Source organism: Nerophis lumbriciformis, linkage group LG28 (assembly GCF_033978685.3).
Source record: "Nerophis lumbriciformis linkage group LG28, RoL_Nlum_v2.1, whole genome shotgun sequence".
NCBI classification, from domain to species: Eukaryota; Metazoa; Chordata; class Actinopteri; order Syngnathiformes; family Syngnathidae; genus Nerophis; species Nerophis lumbriciformis.
In genome coordinates, this window is record NC_084575.2 from 20921061 (window position 1) to 20941430 (window position 20370).

Genomic DNA, 20370 nt, shown 5'->3' on the forward strand with positions numbered 1-20370 from the left:
AAACATGATCTGGGCCACAGATCATGACAGCTGTCCAGTTTTTATAGCTTGTTTTCTCACACTTCCGAGACACATTTGCAAGTATGCGTTCCTCTCAGTTTGTCCTGACGGTGTTGCCGTAGTCAGGAAGTACTCTTTACCAAAAAGTTGACAAAGTGTTTAAAGCGGGGGTGGTCAAACTTCTTTCACCAAGTAAGCGCCTCAGAAGAGACGCACAGCTCTCTATGTTATGATCCGCTGCCCGGATCATATTTTTGTTTTTGTTTTCAAGTCACTTGTGTTTTCAGCACCTCTTGAGTTTGTTTCTGTTGCCATGACGGCAGATTATAGTCACCTGCCTCTGGTTAGTGTCCCGGACGCGCACCTGTTGCCCGGGCACCAATGAGAGGGCTATTTAGTTTACGTGCTGGCCTCACTCGGTCTGTTGGTTTTGTTTGCTCCTACGCAACAAGTTACGCTCCTAGTTTCGCTCATAGTTTACATTTTTGATATTAGCATCTTTGCTACCCTCTTGTTTTCCGTGCCGTGGTGCACCGCGCAGCATTTTGTTCTGCAATCAGAATAAATCATTTATTCTCACCTGCAAGCCGCTTCCTGACATCCCTCTGCATCTTGAAAAGACGACCTCCGGCATCACAATGCCTCGCAATCGTAACAGAAAACCAACAGCAGACAGTCTTTTCGAAGAGGGCGTGGAGGATTCCGGCTTCGGGACGTGGCTGGTCTTAAAGATGGCGCCGGTGTGTCTGGCTCGCCGCTTGTCTATGATCACTATTGTCTGTTTTGTGGTTATGTTGACGTGTGTTTCGAGGACCATCGACTCACTTCTAGTGTATGAACGCCAGGAGTTGTTGAGGATTGGGGAGTCAGTACAGTCATGTGAACTTTACAATGCAAGAGACCCGGATTCATGTTTCCATGCTAACCTACCTGAGTGCTTCCGTCGGGTGAACGCGCCGCTGCCCAGGAAGCGGAAACGCCGAGGAGTACGATCCGGCCGACTGCTAAAGGTGAAAGCTTGGCTGGCACTGTATCCTGACGCAGTGAGGTCCTCGGCAATTCCCCGGGAGTACAGCGACTGTTTTGGTCGCTATTTGTCACGCCGCGCGCTTCGGCTGGTCGGGTCTTGGTTGGTGCCAATCATCGGACAGCGGGAGGATCCCTGCGCGCTGCGCCCTCTTCGCTCGTCTCACCCGGGCTCAGGTGGCGTGTCCCTGGCTAATCTTCGGTCGCTGAGCTGGGCACCGTACGTGGCTACAACAACGTCTACGAGGTGTGCACTTGTGAATGCGAGATCCGTGATGAACAAGACTTTCGTTCTTCAGGACTTTTTCTCATCATGCTCTTTGGATATACTGTTCTTGACAGAAACCTGGATCGGCACCGGTGAGTCTGCTGCTTTTTCAGAGCTATTACCTCCAGACTGTACTTTCATTAACACGCCGAGAACAAGCGGTCGTGGCGGGGGTTTAGCTATTGTTTTAAAGGAAAGCGTTCATCACAAGGTGATCGTGGAGTGGTCTTTTCCCTCCTTTGAACTGAGCTGTTTCGAGCTGCGACAGACTGATCCAGTATTTTGTGCTGTGATCTACAGACCACCAAAGCACAACAAAGATTTTATTAAGGACTTTTCGGACTTCATTGCTTTTAGTCTGGTGCGCTACGACAAGATTTTAATCGTCGGGGATTTTAATGTACACGTTTGTTGTCCTTCTAAACCCATGGCCGGAGAGTTTTTGGACTTGATCGAAGGTTTTAATTTGGCTCAGCATGTTACTGGCCCAACGCATGTACACGGACACACTTTAGACCTTGTACTGTCTTATGGTTTTAATGTTGACAATGTCGTTGTTGGTGATGCTGTGTTTTCCGATCATAGTCCTGTTATGTTCAATTTAAGTTTGGACCCTGATGTAAAACCGCCTGCCGTGCGTCATGAGCGTGTTATTAGAACTGACACTGCAGCCGCCTTTTCTCCTTTGTTCACTGTGTCTATGCAGAATATATCACACTCTGCAGACACTGAACAATTAATGTGCTCTTTTATTTCCACATGTTCTGAGATTCTGGACAGTATAGCGCCCCTCAGAGCTATACGTCCAAAGTCAAAACAGGAGCCTTGGCTCAATGAAACCACACGCACAGCTCGGCGTGAGTGGCGAAGGGCGGAGCGTAAGTGGAAAAGGCACCACTTGGAGGTCTCTTATCAAATTTTAAAAGAAAGCTGTCAGAACTATCAAAGTGTGGTTAAAGCTGAAAAAACTAAATATTTGTCAGACTTAATTTCAAATAGTATCAACAAGCCACGTGTTCTTTTTAAATCTATTAGTTCTGTTCTTAATCCGAATCCAGCCACTTCACTAGAGATGACAAGGGAAACTTGTGAAAAATTTCTCTCCTTTTTTAACGACAAGGTTGCTACTATTCGGGCAAATCTTTCTCCTTCTCCATTTAGTTTCAATGTGGCCACTCGGTGCTCGGCTGTGTTTTGTCAGTTTGAGCCTGTGTCCATGCCTGAGCTTACAGGAATAGTCGACAAATTAAAACCCTCGTCCTGTCCCACAGACCCAGTCCCCCCTCGCTTTTTTAAAGAAGTTTGGGACTCTATTGACTTATCTGTTAGGGACATCATCAACAGCAGCTTGATTTCTGGCAGTGTGCCCTCTTTTTGTAAAGGAGCTGTTGTTGAGCCTTTGATCAAAAAAACAGGTCTTGATCCTACAAGTTTGTCAAATTATCGGCCCATTTCTAAATTACCTTTTGTGTCAAAAATTTTGGAGAAATGTGTTTTGGCGCAACTACAACCTTTTTTAGATGAAAATAGCACTTTAGATCCATTTCAGTCTGGATACAAAGCTTTGCACAGTACTGAATCTGCACTTTTAAAGGTTTTTAATGATTTGCTTTTAATATCTGATTCTGGCAGCTCTGCCATTTTAGTGCTTTTAGATCTTACAGCTGCTTTTGACACAGTCGACCACACAATTCTTTTAGATCGCCTGAGAGACTGTGTGGGTGTCAGGGGGACTGCATTAGAGTGGTTTAGATCCTACCTGTCAGAAAGGTCTTTCTCTGTCAGGCTGGGGGACGCCACTTCTTCTTCTGCTCCGCTTTACTGTGGTGTCCCCCAGGGATCTATTCTAGGCCCCATCCTGTTTGCACTGTACCTTCTTCCTCTTGGAGAGATTTTTAAGAGGCATGGAGTGTTTTATCACTTTTATGCAGACGACTGCCAAATTTATATGCCTATTTCAAAAGGCCACGGCCCCCTGACACTCCTTCTCAACTGTCTATGCGACGTCAAGGCTTGGTTAGCCCAGAATTTTTTAATAATGAATGAGGGAAAAACGGAAATTTTAGTGTTTGGTCCGGCCCTCACTGACTTGGGACCATTGCAAAATTATGTGCGTCCCAAAGTCACCAGCCTTGGCGTCACTATAGACAGCGATTTTAAACTTGACAAACAAGTCAATGGCGTTTTAAAATCGTGTTTTTATCATCTTCGTCTTTTAGCAAAGGTAAAACCGTTTTTATCTTTTAACCTTTTTGAACAAGTCGTGCATGCTTTTATTTCAAGTCGCCTGGACTACTGCAATGCACTTTATGCTGGCATTAGCCAAAAAGCTCTCTCCCGGTTGCAGTTAGTCCAGAATGCGGCAGCACGACTTTTAACAGGGGCCAGGAGACGCCAGCATATAACCCCAATCCTTGAGAGTTTGCACTGGCTCCCTGTTCATTTTAGAATTGATTTTAAAACCTTGCTGTTTGTTTTTAAAGCTTTACATGGACTGGCACCTCAGTATATCTCGGACCTCATCCAAACTTACAATCCTGCGCGCGCTCTGAGGTCCGAGAGCCAGCTCCAGCTCGTGGTGTCCAAGACGAGACTTAAAACCAGGGGAGACAGGGCCTTCTCTGTGGTCGGCCCTAAGCTCTGGAACACTCTGCCCCTCCATGTTCGAACTTCTCCCACAGTGGAGTGTTTTAAGTCTCGTCTTAAGACCCACTTTTATTCTCTGGCTTTTAACACTACGTGAGTTGTGTGGTCCTCTGTTGTCCTCTGTGTTTTTAAAATTTTGCTTTTGCTTTCTATTTACTGTTTTAATTGGTTTTACCCTTTGAAATTGTTTTTAATCACATTTATTTTATATTGTTTTTAATTGTGTTTAATATTGTTGTGCAGCACTTTGGAAACATTTTGTTGTTTAAATGTGCTATATAAATAAAGTGGATTGGATTGGATTGGATTAAAGGCGATGGAGAGAGAGACTCTCCAGTATTCCCCTTTGGAGCGCGAAGACCTTTTGTGGGGGCCTGACGATTCGTTGGTCCATATCGACTCCATCTGGCCCGGGGATGTCCGCTCACAGCCAGCCCGTACGCGTCAGCGAAAGCGGAAGTCAACCAAGAAGACTTCGGCTCGCGGCAAAGACGCACCTATCCCACAACTTTTCCCTCCGGAGCACAGCCAGCTACAAGCAGCCCAGGATTCTCCTCAAATATTATATATATATAATATAACAGACGAGCCGCCTGCTCCGCCTCTGGCTCCGCCCACGCCGGCAGACGAGCCGCCTGCTCCGCCTCTGGCTCCGCCCACGCCGACAGACGAGCCGCCTGCTCCGCTCTGGCTCCGCCTACGCCGACAGACGAGCCGCCTGCTCCGCCCACGCCAACAGACGAGCCGCCTGCTCCGCCCACGCCGACAGCGACGACGCTTCCTGTTTCCACGGCGACGACCCTTCCTGTTTCCACGGCGACGACGCTTTCTGTTTCCACGGCGACGACGCTTCCTGATTCCACGGCGACGACGCTTCCTGCTTCCACGGCGACAACGCTTCCTGCTTCCACGGCGATGACGACGCTTCCTGCTTCCACGGCGACGACGACGCTTCCTGCTTCCACGGCGACGACGACGCTTCCTGTTTCCACGGCGACGACGACGCTTCCTGTTTCCACGGCGACGACGACGCTTCCTGTTTCCACGGCGACGACGCTTCCTGTTTCCACGGCGACGACGACTCCTCCTGCTTCCACGGCGACGACGACTCCTCCTGCTTCCACGGCGACGTCTGCTCTCTCGCCCTCATCGTCGTCTCAGCGACCTCGAGTGGTCTGGCTGCGCAAGCGGCGCTCTCGGAGGTTTGTGTATGGACGCCAGTGGCGCAAACAGCAGCGACACCCGAGACGTAGTCGCAGAACTCTCCGGCTGCTGAACTTCTGGCGCCACTCACGCCCACCTTCTCGGCAGCCACGAATGTGGCCTTTCCGTGGTCGCCCGCCTCGCCTCCGGCAGCGGCGTTCCATTCGCCGCCGCCACCTGACTCGTCCCCGGTGGATTCGGGGACACGTGGCCTGGCGACCCTCCGCCAAATCCTCCCTCCACCCTCTCTTGACTCTTGAACTTTGTTATAGTCGGGGGGGTTTTAGTTTTGCCAGGGGACATCTGGAATCTGTCCCTTAAGGGGGGGTACTGTTATGATCCGCTGCCCAGATCATATTTTTGTTTTTGTTTTCAAGTCACTTGTGTTTTCAGCACCTCTTGAGTTTGTTTCTGTTGCCATGACGGCAGATTATAGTCACCTGCCTCTGGTTAGTGTCCCGGACGCGCACCTGTTGCCCGGGCACCAATCAGAGGGCTATTTAGTTTACGTGCTGGCCTCACTCGGTCTGTTGGTTTTGTTTGCTCCTACGCAACAAGTTACGCTCCTAGTTTCGCTCATAGTTTACATTTTTGATATTAGCATCTTTGCTACCCTCTTGTTTTCTGTGCCGTGGTGCACCGCGCAGCATTTTGTTCTGCAATCAGAATAAATCATTTATTCTCACCTGCAAGCCGCTTCCTGACATCCCTCTGCATCTTGAAAAGACGACCTCCGGCATCACAATGCCTCGCAATCGTAACACTCTAAGTACCACCATAATGACAGACATTAAAATACAGCAGCGTAGTAGGCGTAAGTATTCATTAAAAACAAGGTTGAGGTTTTTTGTATAACAGGTTCAATCCGGCCCAGGAGATGAGTTTGCTAAGTGTAAAATCGAGCCGCATTTTTAAATGAAAGAAACTGCTGTTCTGCATGTGTCCACTAGATGTTGCAATAGTAATTCTGTTAGGCAAGCAAATAGTTAAGTATACCAAGCAAAAGGAACACAGTAAAGCGGGGCTGCGACTCCTCCTCCTCGACCGAACAGGAGTGAAATAAATAATTGGTAACCCCACTTAAAATACCACATGATAGACTCCACATTGATATAGTTCTGTCAAAATTATTGTCTTCTGTGCAAATTTAAAGAAAGTGAACAGTTTGTGATTTACTGCAATACTGTCAGTCTTTTAGGTTTTTATTTTTGGTTTTGTTGAACGAGTTCACATATTACACAGCTTGTATTTCTCTACCGATACACAGTGATGCCTAGAAGGCAGGGAGTAACTCAGGCCTGGGCAATTATTTTGACTCGGGGGGCCAAATTTAGAGAAAAAAATGTGTCTGGGGGGCCGGTACATCTGATTTTTAGGAACACTAATACCAAACCTCACAATGATGTCTGATCGAATGCTAAAAACGTCTTAAAAAACGGAATGGAATTTTACATTTTTTTTACTGAATGAGACACCCTGAATGTCCATGAAAATAAAGAATGTGGGATTTACAATATTAACTATGAACGATAAAACACTGAATATTGACAACGTATGAACACCACACCCCCTGTCCGTGACATATTTTGCAATCAAGCGAAACGCAACAAAAATGCCACAAACAGTGAAATATGAACGCGAAAAAACGGAAAATAAAATACCTACGATCTGATATATCACTAAGCTTTAGAACTTTTTTGTAAAAATCTCCTTCTGCGTGTGTATATATATATATATATATATATATATATATATATATATATATATATATACATGTATATATACATATATATATACATAAAAAAAAAAATATATATATATATATATATATATACATATATCCATCCATCCATTTTCTACCGCTTATTGCCTTTGGGGTCGCAGGGGGCGCTGAAACCTATCTCAGCTACAATCGGGCGGAAGGCGGGGTACACCCTGGACAAGTCGCCACCTCATCCCAGGGCCCACACAGATAGACAGACAACATTCACACTCACATCCACACACGAGGGCCAATTTAGTGTTGTCATTAAAAATTTCCACAAAAAAAATCCAATACAGGTCACATATCTCTGGAGCCAAAACACTGCAAGATTTGGTATCAAAAATTTTTTTTTGAGAATGTAGAAAAAGTTGTATTGACACCAAAACAAGTTTTCAAATAAAAACAAGCATTGAAAAAATACAATATTTGTAGTGGGTATTTTTTTTTACTTTTATTGTTTTTGTGTGTTTCAACAGTTTTTATGATCAACTTCATTCCCCCCACATTCTCTTCTCTTTTTTTACGGATTTGTTTCTTTTTTTCTGTAGTGTTTAAGCCTGTGGGCGGGGCTTACAACAAGTTCACCCAGAAACAGTTTTCCTAGACCTGGGCGTGCAGGTAAAACATCGCAGAAGAAGACGGGATGACCCAGACCAATAAACCAATAAAACTTTTTCTGCAATGTCAATTTTCCTTTTCCCGATACCGAATTTTCGGCAAATAATCAGAATAGACCTGCGGCGTGAACGAGGCCTCAGTTGTAGTTTTCATTACCAAATTTGGAGATGTTGAAATGACTATGTGAAATTGCTAATGCTAACCAGTAGCATGTCGACGGAATTTCCGATGTAATTTAGCATAATCTTTTTGAAAGATTTAGCCTTACTTTTGGCCGCTTTCTACCAAGCACGCTTGCTTTGTTAGCAGAGAAAGTTGCAACATTACCAAGAGGCAGTCCGCTAGAAATACGCCTGTTTGCTAACCAAGTGCTTGAATCGGTATAAGGTAATACAAACGGAATTAGGTTAATATCTATAAACGTACCAAATTTGGTCCCAATCCCTAATCCCTCATTGTAGCGCTGCAGAAACACAAATGAAATTGAGAACTGGGACCTTTGCATGGAACTTGTGAGGTGTGATGAAGATACTCACATCATCGTTGTCTCCAGCAGACTCTCTGGATCCTGTCGAGCGTCGGCCGTCTCGTCTCCAGCACTAGACTGATGACGGTGATGAGGAAAAGACCCAGAGAAGACTGACACTCAGGAGAAGTTGATCAGAGTAAACAGGAGTGACGTGGAACAGGACTGAAGGCGATCATATCAGATGTTCTTGTATCAGCGACTAGTGATTTCACCAGAAGACCTCGTCTATAAAAACGGACAAAAAGTCTTCATACGACATGAATTAACTTCCATTCATTTGAATAAATTGCTGCGTTTTCATAAAGGGGTGTCAAAGGATTAGAATATTTATTCATAATTAATCACATTAACTCATGATTAATTGTGATTAATCGCGGATAGACTTAAAAAAAAATCTTTAATAATTGTACCTTTGACAGATAAGTTTCAAGATATTAACACCAGAGATGTCCGATAATATCGGCCTGCCGATAAATGCTTTAAAATGTAATATCGGAAACTATCGGTATCGTTTTTGTTTGTTTTGTTTTGTTTTTATTAAATCAACATAAAAGATACACTTACAATTAGTGCACCAACCCAAAAAACCTTCCTCCCCCATTTACACTTATTCACACTCATTCACACAAAAGGGTTGTTTCTTTCTGTTATTAATATTCTGGTTCCTACATTATATATCAATATATATCAATACAGTCTGCAAGGGATACAGTCCGTAAGCACACATGATTGTGTGTGCTGCTGGTCCACTAATAGTACTAACCTTTAACAGTTAATTCTACTCATTTTCATTAATTACTAGTTTCTATGTGCAAATTCCAAGCTGCTGTTTTGAGGCATGTTAAAAAAAAATAATGACCTTTGTGACTTCAATAATAAATATGGCAGTGCCATGTTGGCATTTTTTTTCATAACTTGAGTTGATTTATTTTGGAAAACCTTGTTACATTGTTTAAGGCATCCAGCGGGGCATCACAACAAAACTAGGCATAATAATGTGTTAATTCCACGACTGTATATTTTGGTGTCAGTTGATATCGGAATTGGTAATTAAGAGTTGGACAATATCGGAATATCGAATATGGGCAAAAAAAGCCATTTTCGGACATCTCTAATTAATACTGTCAACATGGGACTGAAAAATGTGTTTGTTATTTGCAAATATTCGTGTCACGGTGGTACATAGTTGCTGTTGGCGTGATCCCAAAATGCAGAGAAGGCAAGCGATGTGCCATAATACTCAGAACACAGTCATCCCGAGGACGGTGACAATTCAACATGATTCTCGGTTCAAAATCAATACTTTTTTAATAACATTGGAGGGCAGGTCTATGATTAATTACATTACTCTATCCATCCATCCATTTTCTACCGCTTGTCCCGTTCGAGGTCGCGGGGGGTCGCTGGAGCCTATCTCAGCTGCATTCGGGCGGAAGGCGGGGTACACCCTGGACAAGTCGCCACCTCATCGCAGGGCCAACACAGATAGACAGACAACATTCACACTCACATTCACACACTAGGGCCAATTTACTCTATAAAATAAATAAACAGCCCTGATACATTTCTTTATTACTTAAAAGAAAACTGATTTTGTTGAATAAAATTCGACCCAAACATTCAGTAAAGCCAAATGCAAATAAGGCAACAAGAGAAGTATTACACACTTCTCTTTTCTTAAGTCAATCTGTACTGCAGATATGGGCATCGACGTCAACAATATGATTTGCTTCAGTGGCTGGACAGGACAGATTAAAAAAAAAAAATACTGGAATTTATCCTTTTTTTTAATCGATTTTGGATTTCTTTTTCAATCCAACAAGAATTGTTACAAGCAAGAATCACATTTTTTAGACACCCTTAGTAATCACTATAATAACCCTGTGGCATATACTAGAAAATGAACCAGCACTGAAGGAGTTAACACAAGGGGTGTCAAACGTACAGCCCACAAACAGGTTTTATCCGGCCCGCGGGATTAGTTTGCTAAGTATAAAAATTAACTAACATTTTTTAATGAAAGAAACAGCTGTTCTAAATGTGTCCACTGGATGTCGCAATAGCAATTCTTTGTATCTTTGGAGATGATGCTACATATGTACAAAATAAACCACATGATGTTAGTAAATCAGTCGAGGAAAATGATCAAACTACATAAATAATAGAGATGTCCGATAATGGCTTTTTTGCCGATATCCGATATTCCGATATTGTCCAACTCTTAATTACCGATTCCGATATCAACCGATACCGATATGTACAGTCGTGGAATTAACACATTATTCTGCCTAATTTTGTTGTGATGCCTCGCTGGATGCATTAAACAATGTAACAAGGTTTTCCAAAATAAATCAACTCAAGTTATGGAAAAAAATGCCAACATGGCACTGCCATATTTATTATTGAAGTCACAAAGTGCATTATTTTTTTTAACATGCCTCAAAACAGCAGCTTGGAATTTGGGACATGCTCTCCCTGAGAGAGCATGAGGAGGTTGAGGTGGGCGGGGTTGAGGTGGGTAGCGGGGGATGTATATTGTAGCGTCCCGGAAGAGTTAGTGCTGCAAGGGGTTCTGGGTATTTGTTCTGTTGTGTTTATGTTGTGTTACAGTGCGGATGTTCTCCCGAAATGTGTTTGTCATTCTTGTTTGGTGTGGGTTCACAGTGTGGCGCATATTTGTAACAGTGTTAAAGTTGTTTATACGGCCACCCTCGGTGTGACCTGTATGGCTGTTGACCAAGTACGCTTTGCATTCACTTGTGTGTTTGAAAAGCCGTAGATATTATGTGACTGGGCCGGCACGCTAAGGCAGTGCCTTCAAGGTTTATTGGCGCTCTGTACTTCTCCCTACGTCCGTGTAAACAGCGGCATTTTAAAAAGTCATACATTTTACTTTTTGAAACAGATACCGTTAATTTCCGATATTACATTTTATAGCATTTATCGTCCGATAATATCGGCAGTCCAATATTATCGGACATCCCTAATAAATAACATTATTATTTGTGAGAAACACACCGTTGCGGTTTCTCAACTCGTCCATATTATCAAGACGGACAACATAAGAATAAAATCATACCGTCTATTCGGGCTCCAGTACTCTGGAATGCCCTCCCGGTAACAGTTAGAGATGCTACCTCAGTAGAAGCATTTAAGTCCCATCTTAAAACTCATTTGTCTTTAAATAGACCCCCCTTTTAGACCAGTTGATCTGCCGTCTCTTTTCTGCTGTGCCCCCCTCTCCTTCTTGGAGAGGTTATTAGGTGACCACAGATGATTTGCTAGCTGTTCAAAGTCGGGACCCGGGGTGGACCACTCATCTGTGCATCAGTTGATGACGTCTCTGCGCTGCTGACTATCCACTCAAGATGATCTCCTGCTGGCCCCACTATGGACTGGACTGTCACACTATTAACTAGATCCACTCAACATCCATTGCACTGGTCGTCCAGAGGGGTGGGGGGGTCCCCACATCTGCGGTCCCCTCCAAGGTTTCTCATTGTATCCCATTGGGTTGAGTTTTTCCTTGCCCTGATGTGGGATCTGAGCCGAGGAAGTTGTTGTGGCTTGTGCAGCCCTTTGAGACACTCGTGATTTAGGGCTATATAAATAAACATTGATTGATTCATTGATTGATTGAGACTTTTAGTAGATTGCACAGTACAGTACATATTCCGTACAATTGACCACTAAATGGTAACACCCGAATAAGTTTTTCAACTTGTTTAAGTCTGGGTCCATGTTAATCAATTCATGGTATAAATATATATACTATCAGCATAATACAGTCATCACACAAGTTCATCATCAGAGTATATACATGGAATTATTTACATTATTTACAATAGTGATTGATACAAGGTACAGTCGTACAACATTGCGCTAATTCATTTGTTTCAATTTCACCGATGATTAATTTTTGTCCCAAATGTTTTCGTCTTCATATGTGTATGAGCAGTCTTTATTTTATTTTTGTTTTATTTTTTCGTGTAAACACTGACACTACGGTGACGTCATTTCCTGTTGTCTTCGCGCGCTTCTCTCCAGTCACTTCCCGAAATGAGGAGGTATGTCGCCAGCTCGGCTGCTTCAGTGTTTAATGTGAAAACTACTTAAAATGTATATAAATAACATGTAATGTGCACTTTTGTGTTGTATACAGCACTTTAGTAGCACAGCCTGAGAGTATTAATAGAGCTAGAGTTTATTAATATAGCTTACCTAATGGAGGTCGATTTTCATTCAACTTCCTTTTTTCTTTAAGGTGTTTGTGATAAACTTTACTGAAGTCGCTGTAGACATCTGTACGTGGGGCACAGGTATGTGATTGTCTCTTTTTTCCACACAGTTTTAAAAGTTCCCTTCAATAGCGTTCAGACTGAAGAGGTCTATATATGATAAAGATTTTTGAAGTTGCTGCACACATATATGTAAAATAAACGTCCCCTGATGGTCGGCAAGAGCACTGCATCAGTTTTCTCTTCATTAGACTCAAGCTAATAAATACAGAACGCAGCGTTTATTTTAAGCCAGTGTCAACACAGACTGCCTACAAGAGCATGGTCTTAGTGTCCGTTTCACATACTTTACGTGGAAATTACCGTATGCAACATTTTTGACCCTGTTTTGTGTGTACACAGCTACTATACAGTATGTCTTCTGTCTCGGTGGTATAGGCCTGGGCCAAATTCAAATCAATTTATGGAACAATAAGTGAAAATGAACTCGATGACTTAAAATCGGCAAGTATGTGTATGTTTCTATTTGCAATCTCTCGTTTTCAAACTTTTCTGAGCAGAGGCACATTTTTTTCATTGAAAAAATCCCATTAAAAAATGAAACTCAGCAGCCGATAGTGACAGTAAAAAGTCGTTCTCGCAATTGTTTGATATGAATGCAAACCATAACCAATAGAGATGTCCGATAATGGCTTTTTTGCCGATATTACGATATTGTCCAACTCTTAATTACCGATTCCGATATCAACCGATACCGATATATACAGTCGTGGAATTAACACATTATTATGCCTAATTTTGTTGTGATGCCCCGCTGGATGCATTAAACAATGTAACAAGGTTTTCCAAAATAAATCAATTCAAGTTATGGAAAAAAATGCCAACATGGCACTGCCATATTTATTATTGAAGTCACAAAGTGCATTATTTTTTTTTAACATGCCTCAAAACAGCATCGTGGAATTTGGGACATGCTCTCCCTGAGAGAGCATGAGGAGGTTGAGGTGGGCGGAGTTGGGGGTCGGGGGGTGTATATTGTGGCGTCCCAGAAGAGTTAGTGCTGCAAGGGTTTCTGGGTATTTGTTCTGTTGTGTTTATGTTATGTTACGGTGCGGATGTTCTCCCGAAATGTGTTTGTCATTCTTGTTTGGTGTGGGTTCACAGTGTGGCGCATATTTGTAACAGTGTTATAGTTGTTAATACGGCCACCCTCAGTGTAACCTGTATGACTGTTGACAAACTATTCCTTGCATTCACTTGTGTGTGTGAAAAGCCGTAGATATTATGTGACTGGGCCGGAATGCAAAGGCAGTGCCTTTAAGGTTTATTGCCGCTCTGTTCTTCTCCCTACGTCCGTGTACACAGCGGCGTTTTAAAAAGTCATACATTTTACTTTTTGAAACCGATACCGATCATTTCCGATATTACATTTTAAAGCATTTATCGGCCGATTATATCGGCAGTCCGATATTCTCGGACATCCCTAATAACCAACAATGCATCACTATAGCTCTAGTCTCAAAGTAGGTGTACTGTCACGACCTGTCACATCACGCCGTGACTTATTTTGAGTTTTTTGGTGTTTTCCTGTGTGTAGTGTTTTAGTTCTTGTCTTGCGCTCCTATTTTGGTGTTGGTTGTCATGTCATGTACGGATGTACTTTGTGGGCGCCGTCTGCTCCACAGTAAGTCTTTGCTGTCGTCCAGCATTCTGTTTTTTTTACTTCGCAGCCAGTTCAATTTTAGCTTCGTTTAGCATAGCCATCCCTAAGCTTCAATGCCTTTTGTTTATTTTTGGTTTAAGCGTTAGATACCTTCTTTACCTGCAAACCATCGTCGTCGTTCCCGACATCTACAAAGCAATTGGCAACCTGCTGCCACCTACTGATATGGAAGAGTATTACACGGTTACTCTGCCGAGCTTTAGACAGCACAGACACTCAACAACGGCACATTTGCGGATTATAATTACTGGTTTGCAAAAAATATTTTAACCCAATTAGGTGAAATGACATAATCTCCCACGGCACACCAAACAATATCTCACGGTACACTAGTGTGCCGCGGCACAGTGGTTGAAAAACACTGCACTGGTCAGTCATCTACAATCTTTGTCTCGGTGGACGGAGGCCACACAGGATGCCTGCACGGAACCTCGCTTGTCGAGACTTATTATTGAGAAGCTCCGCGAGTTATCAGAAATTAGGAGGAAAAAAGATGATTGGAAAGCCAAACGTCTGATGTGGGAATAATTTGGCTTCAAATAAGTGAGCAAGTATGCCCAATTTATTAGAAAGTGATGGCAACAACAGAATAAAAAACAGCAAAACTGGGGGGAAACTGGCACTTCAAGATGTTTAATATTGGTTTGAATGCAACTTTTTCCCCACAAAGATTGAGAGTCCTTTTTAAGGATATTTAAAAGTTATTGACCGTCCAATTACAAAAAAAAAAAATTAATGAGAAATTAAAGTTTATTGCGTTTGAAAGCAATACTTAATGATTTATGATTACATTGGTCTGAAAGTAATGCCGACAATATTACTGTTTATCGGCAGTAATTTGGGGGACAAAATATGTCGTCCAGCAAAATGTATTATTTGCCGAAGCCTAAATATAGGAGTGTAACGATTGATCGTAGATTGATTTATATCCCTAAGATAGAAGAAAATAGATCTTTGCTCGGCTAGTTGGCCTTCCAGAAGATATTGTTTTAAATGGTAATCAATCGATTTTATCGATATTTGAAAAGAAAAAAATGGCTTTAAGAACAGCATGTCATGATCCGTGGTCCGGATCATGTTTTCGTTATGTTCTGTTAGTTTGACTGCATTAGTTCATGTTTTTTGTGCACGCTTGTTTGTTTTGGTTGCCATGGTTGCGTATTAGTTTCACCTGCCTCTTGTGTTTGGGACGCTCACCTGGCTCTAATCAAGAGACATTATTTAAGCCTGCCTTTGCCAGTCAGTCGGCCTGGCGTCATTGTTTGTTTCATGCAATGCCATAGTTTATGCTAAGTGTTTACCTCATGCCTTGCCAAGTAAGTCTTGTTTGTTCCATGCCATAGTTTATGCTAGTTGTTCGCTTCATGCCGTGTCCCTGTAAGTTTTGTTTGTTTCATGCCACAGTTTCGTGAAGTTCCATGTTTCCTGCGCTAAGTCTTTGCCTTAGCCTCAAGTGCGATCGGCACCTTGTTCCTTCGCCTTGTTTTCTGTTTTGTACCTCGTTGAGTGTAATTTAAGATTAAATCATGTTCCTACCTGCAAGTGATCCGTTTGCATCCCTGGGGAACAAACCTCGCAGCAAGCGGACTTCAACTTCAGCTGCAAGACTTAGGGAGGAGAACAGCTGCCCCCGTTAAACCAGCATGATGCATGGACAGTAAGATGATTTCAAACTCCTGCTCTGAAAATGTGGAATATCTGACTTTGAAGTTAAAGGGTAACTGCCCCTTTTTTCTTCGTCATGTCTTTAGGAAAGACATGACGATGCATTCTAACTTGTAAATAAAAGTCCGCTTACAGCGGAGCCAATGGCAGGTCCTCTATTCCAGTTTTTTTTCAACCACTGTGTGTGCCGCGAGATACAGTCTGGTGTGCCATGGGAGATGATCTAATTTCACCTATTTGGGTTAAAAGTATTTTTTGCAAACCAGTAATTATAGTCTGCAAATGATGTGTTGTTGTTGAGTGTCTGTGCTGTCTAGAGCTCGGCAGAGTCACCGTGTAATACTCTTCCATATCAGTAGGTGGCAGCCGGTAGCTAATTGCTTTGTAGATGTCGGGAACAGCGGTAGGCAGCATGTATGTAAAAAGGTGTCTAATGCTTTAACGAAAAATAAACAAACGGTGAGTGCCCCTAAGAAAAGGCATTGAAGCTTAGGGAAGGCTATGCAGAACGAAACTACTTTGTAGCCAGTTCAGTTTTAAACAAAAACACAATGCTGGACGACAGCAAAGACTTACTGTGGAGCACAGACGGCGTCCACAAAGTACATCCGAACATGACATGACAATCAACAATGTCCCCACAAAGAAGGATAAAAACAACTGAAATATTATTGATCGCGAAAACAAAGTAAATGCGTGAAATATCGCTCAAGGGAAGACATGAAACTGCTACAGGAAAATACCAAAAAAAGAGAAAAAGCCACCGAAATAGGAGCGCAAGACAAGAACTAAAACACTACACACAGGAAAACAGCAAAAAACTCCAAATAAGTCAGGGGGTGATGTGACAGGTGGTGACACTACACCTACTTTGAGACAAGAGCTATAGTGATGCATGGTTGGTTATGGTTTAAAGTCATATCCAACAATTGCAACAACGACTTTTTACTGTCAACTGAGTTTTGTTTTTTAATGATTTCTGCTGGTGGTGTGCCTATGGATTTTTTCAGCGCAAAAAATGTTACTTGGCTCAAAAAAGGTTGAAAAACACTGCTCTATTCCGCCCATAAAACCCGATAAAAAAACATCCAAAAAGCGCCAAAAAGACTCCATTTACATTTTGTGACTTTAATATTAACCAACTTTTAGCGATATTGTTATTAGAAGCGCTAACGCAGACAAACTATAGTGGCGCCGTGATCACAAGCTTGTGTGCCAATGTTGGCATGATCCACTGATCAGCTGCTTCCTTGTTTCCTGGTTCGCCAAACTTTGCTGTAGCCTGTGCTTCCCACCCGGATAGTGGAAGGATGAGGACGTATTCCGACGAGTTGGTAGACTTTGACAGCCAACTTAGACCCGGAAATGGCAAAAACAACACAAAAAAACCCGCTTGGTTCCATCCCCCTTATCTTCGCAAGTATTATGAGTCATTTTTAATCTAAATAGGAATATATGAACATCCTAGCAGTTGGTTTCCTAATGACAGAAGACATTGTACAGTAAGTGATGTTTTATAATGTTTGTTGGCTCTCATAAAGTCTGCAGTTAGTAGTAATCAGTTGTGTTTTGCGTGTCGTGATGCTTTTTTTGAAATTAATGCGCCGCTTAAAATGAGCGAAATACGTAAATATTAAATGGTATTATGAATATATCTGTTACTATATTACATATATACTTTCAGCATGTATATATACATAGAAAATAGAGCAGCTCCGATTGGCTCCATTGTAAGCAGACTTTTGATTGCTTTTACTTACTATTTACAATGCTGCGCTAAGAAGGCTGCATTGATGGAAATACATCAAAACTAATGTAAAGTATCAAACGACAGAACAATAAGTGATTTTTACATTTTAACAGAAGTGTAGGCAGAACATGTTAAAAGAGAAAGTAGGCAGATTTTAACAGTAAATGAACAAGTAGATCAATAATTAATTATCTACCACTTGTCCTTAATAATTTTGACAAAATAATAGAATGATAAATGACACAATATGTTACTGCATACGTCAGCAGCTAAATTAGGAGCCTTTGTTTGTTTACTTACTACTAAAAGACAAGATGTCTTGTATGTTCACCATTTTATTTTTGGACTAAATTGGAATAAGAAACATATATTTAATATACCCTAAGATTTTTTTGTTAAGATAAAGCCAATAATGCAATTTTTTTGTGGTCCCTTTTATTTAGAAAAGTACCGAAAAGTATCAAAATCATGTTGGTACCGGTACCAAAATATTGGTATCGGTACTAAAAACTACCAGTGTAGTGGGTTTACATAATTCATCCACGGAACTTTAGTTATTAAAGAGTTCCGGTCGGACGGTTTTTCAAGGGACACATTTCCAATGTTGTTGCACTAGTGAGCCACAGATGAGGAGATGCTGCTCCGTTGTTGATTTAAGTAAAGTCTGAATGTCATTAAAACAGTTACCACCATCTTTTGACACTTCTTCCACTCCCGGCCTTGCACGCTACACCGCTACAACAAAGATGACGGAGAAAAAACGCTGCCGAAGGTGAGCCACGTGAATAAGACCGCCCACAAAACGGCGCATCCGGAAGCGACTGTCAGAAAGCGGCTTGAAGATGATCTGTAAAACATAATCTATGCAACATTTTGACCAAGGAACCACCATTACATGTTATGTAGACAAAAAGGAAGTGTTTTTATTATAGATGTCCGATAATATCGGACTGCCGATATTATCGGCCAATAAATGCTTTAAAATGTAATATCGGAAATGATCGGTATCAGTTTCAAAAAGTAAAATGTATGACTTTTTAAAACGCCGCTGTATGCAGTGGTACATGGACGTAGGGAGAAGTACAGAGCACCAATGAACCTTGAAGGCACTGCCTTCACATAATATCTACGGCTTTTCACACACACAAGTGAATGCAGGCATACTTGGTCAACAGCCATACAGGTCACACTGAGGGTGGCCGTATAAACAACTTTAACACTGTTACAAATATGCGCCACACTGTGAACCCACACCAAACAAGAATGACAAACACATTTCGGGAGAACATCCGCACCGTAACACAACATAAACACAACAGAACAAATACCCAGAACCCCTTGCAGCACTAACTCTTCCGGGACGCTACAATATACACCCCCCGCTACGCCCCCCGCCCCGCCCCCCCACCTCAACCTCCTCATGCTCTCTCAGGGAGAGCATGTCCCAAATTCCAAGCTGCTGTTTTGAGGCATGTTAAAAAAAATAATCCACTTTGTGACTTCAATAATAAATATGGCAGTGCCATGTTGGCATTTTTTTCCATAACTTGAGTTGGTTTATTTTGGAAAACCTTGTGACATTGTTTAATGCATCCAGCGGGGCATCACAACAAAATTTGGCATAATAATGTGTTACTTCCACGACTGTATATATCGGTATCGGTTGATATCGGAATCGGTAATTAAGAATTGGACAATATCGGATATCGGCAAAAAAGACATTATTGGACAAAAAAAATCATAATATGACCCCTTTAATGCGGCTTTTGTATGAAAAAAGACCTGAATAGACCCGCTCTTTGGCAGTGCGCCTTATAATCCGGTGCGCCCTATGGTCCAGCAAATACGGTACTTATATTACTCTTTTAAACCTGCGTTTATTTATTCTCCGTGAGAGTTGTACTGCGGAGTCATGAGGGTGTTTGTTGGTTCTGTGCCATATTTCCTTATCTCAGGCCAGCATGCTTGCCGTGACGAGCACGGCCTCCCTCTCGACCCCTCGGCCCTGTTGGGGGGGGCAGAAAACAGAAGGAAGGGAGTGAAGGGGAAACGTTAGCGGCTAAGAAAGAGAAAGACAAAAGTGTGCAGCTCCAAGTCTCTTGACAGCTGAGCTTCCGCTCTACGAGGCGTGTTCACGACCGCAAACTGGCAGCGGCACACAAACACAGAATCGATCCACTTCAGCTGTACGCACAACCGAGTGGTCCTGCATGCATTACTATTCTGTGTGTGTGTGTGTGTGTGTGTGTGTGCGTGTGTGTGCGTGTGTGTGCGTGTGTGTGTGTGTGTGTGTGTGTGTGTGTGTGTGTGTGTGTGTGTGTGTGTGTGTGTGTGTGTGTGTGTGTGTGTGTGTACCAGATCTTATGTAAGAAGTGCTGTTCAGTGTTCACCGGTTTCAGCTGAGTGAGCCATGAGGAGGTGTGTTGTTGTGTGCGCTCGGCAAACCACAGGGGCACAGTGGGCAACAGGTGCATAAAAAAAAGAGGATGTTGAAACACAATATATTCCCCTTCTTGACTTTGTTATCACTGCTGGTAAAAGTGGACAGCTGTGAAAATGCCCCCCCCTGTTTGGCTTCCCATAGAGAACAGTAGACAGTTGGTGCACTTCACGTGACCCGTGGAAAAGGCAGCACATGACCGCGTGTATCACTTGTTGTGTCGTTGTGTCATGAAGGCTGGGGGATGGCAGCAGACAGGCTTAAAACGATAAATGCCACATAGGCTACGGGGCTCCGTCACATTAGTCGGTGATGTTGCAGCTGCCGCTTTTGTTCATGCGTCACGAAAAATAAAGACCACCTTTATGTTGACTGAAACGTGATCGTTGAAACAGGTGGGAGTACTGTAAAGTAACCGACTAGTGAAGAATATCATCTTTTTTTTTTTTACAGGAGAAAATACATACACGCTCATGTCAACCAATTAGCAAAAGGAAAA

General features: G+C 42.5%; 1 long non-coding RNA gene across 1 annotated transcript in view; it reads left to right on the forward strand.

The window, feature by feature from the left end:
- The first annotated feature begins 12096 nt into the window (after positions 1–12096).
- LOC133570967 (uncharacterized) overlaps positions 12097–20370 on the forward strand; it is a 38021-nt gene continuing 29747 nt past the window's right edge. Inside the window, exons 1-2 of the long non-coding RNA XR_009810262.2 lie at positions 12097–12122; positions 12320–12374. This is a non-coding gene — a long non-coding RNA (uncharacterized lncRNA). The remainder of the gene's footprint in view (positions 12123–12319; positions 12375–20370) is intronic.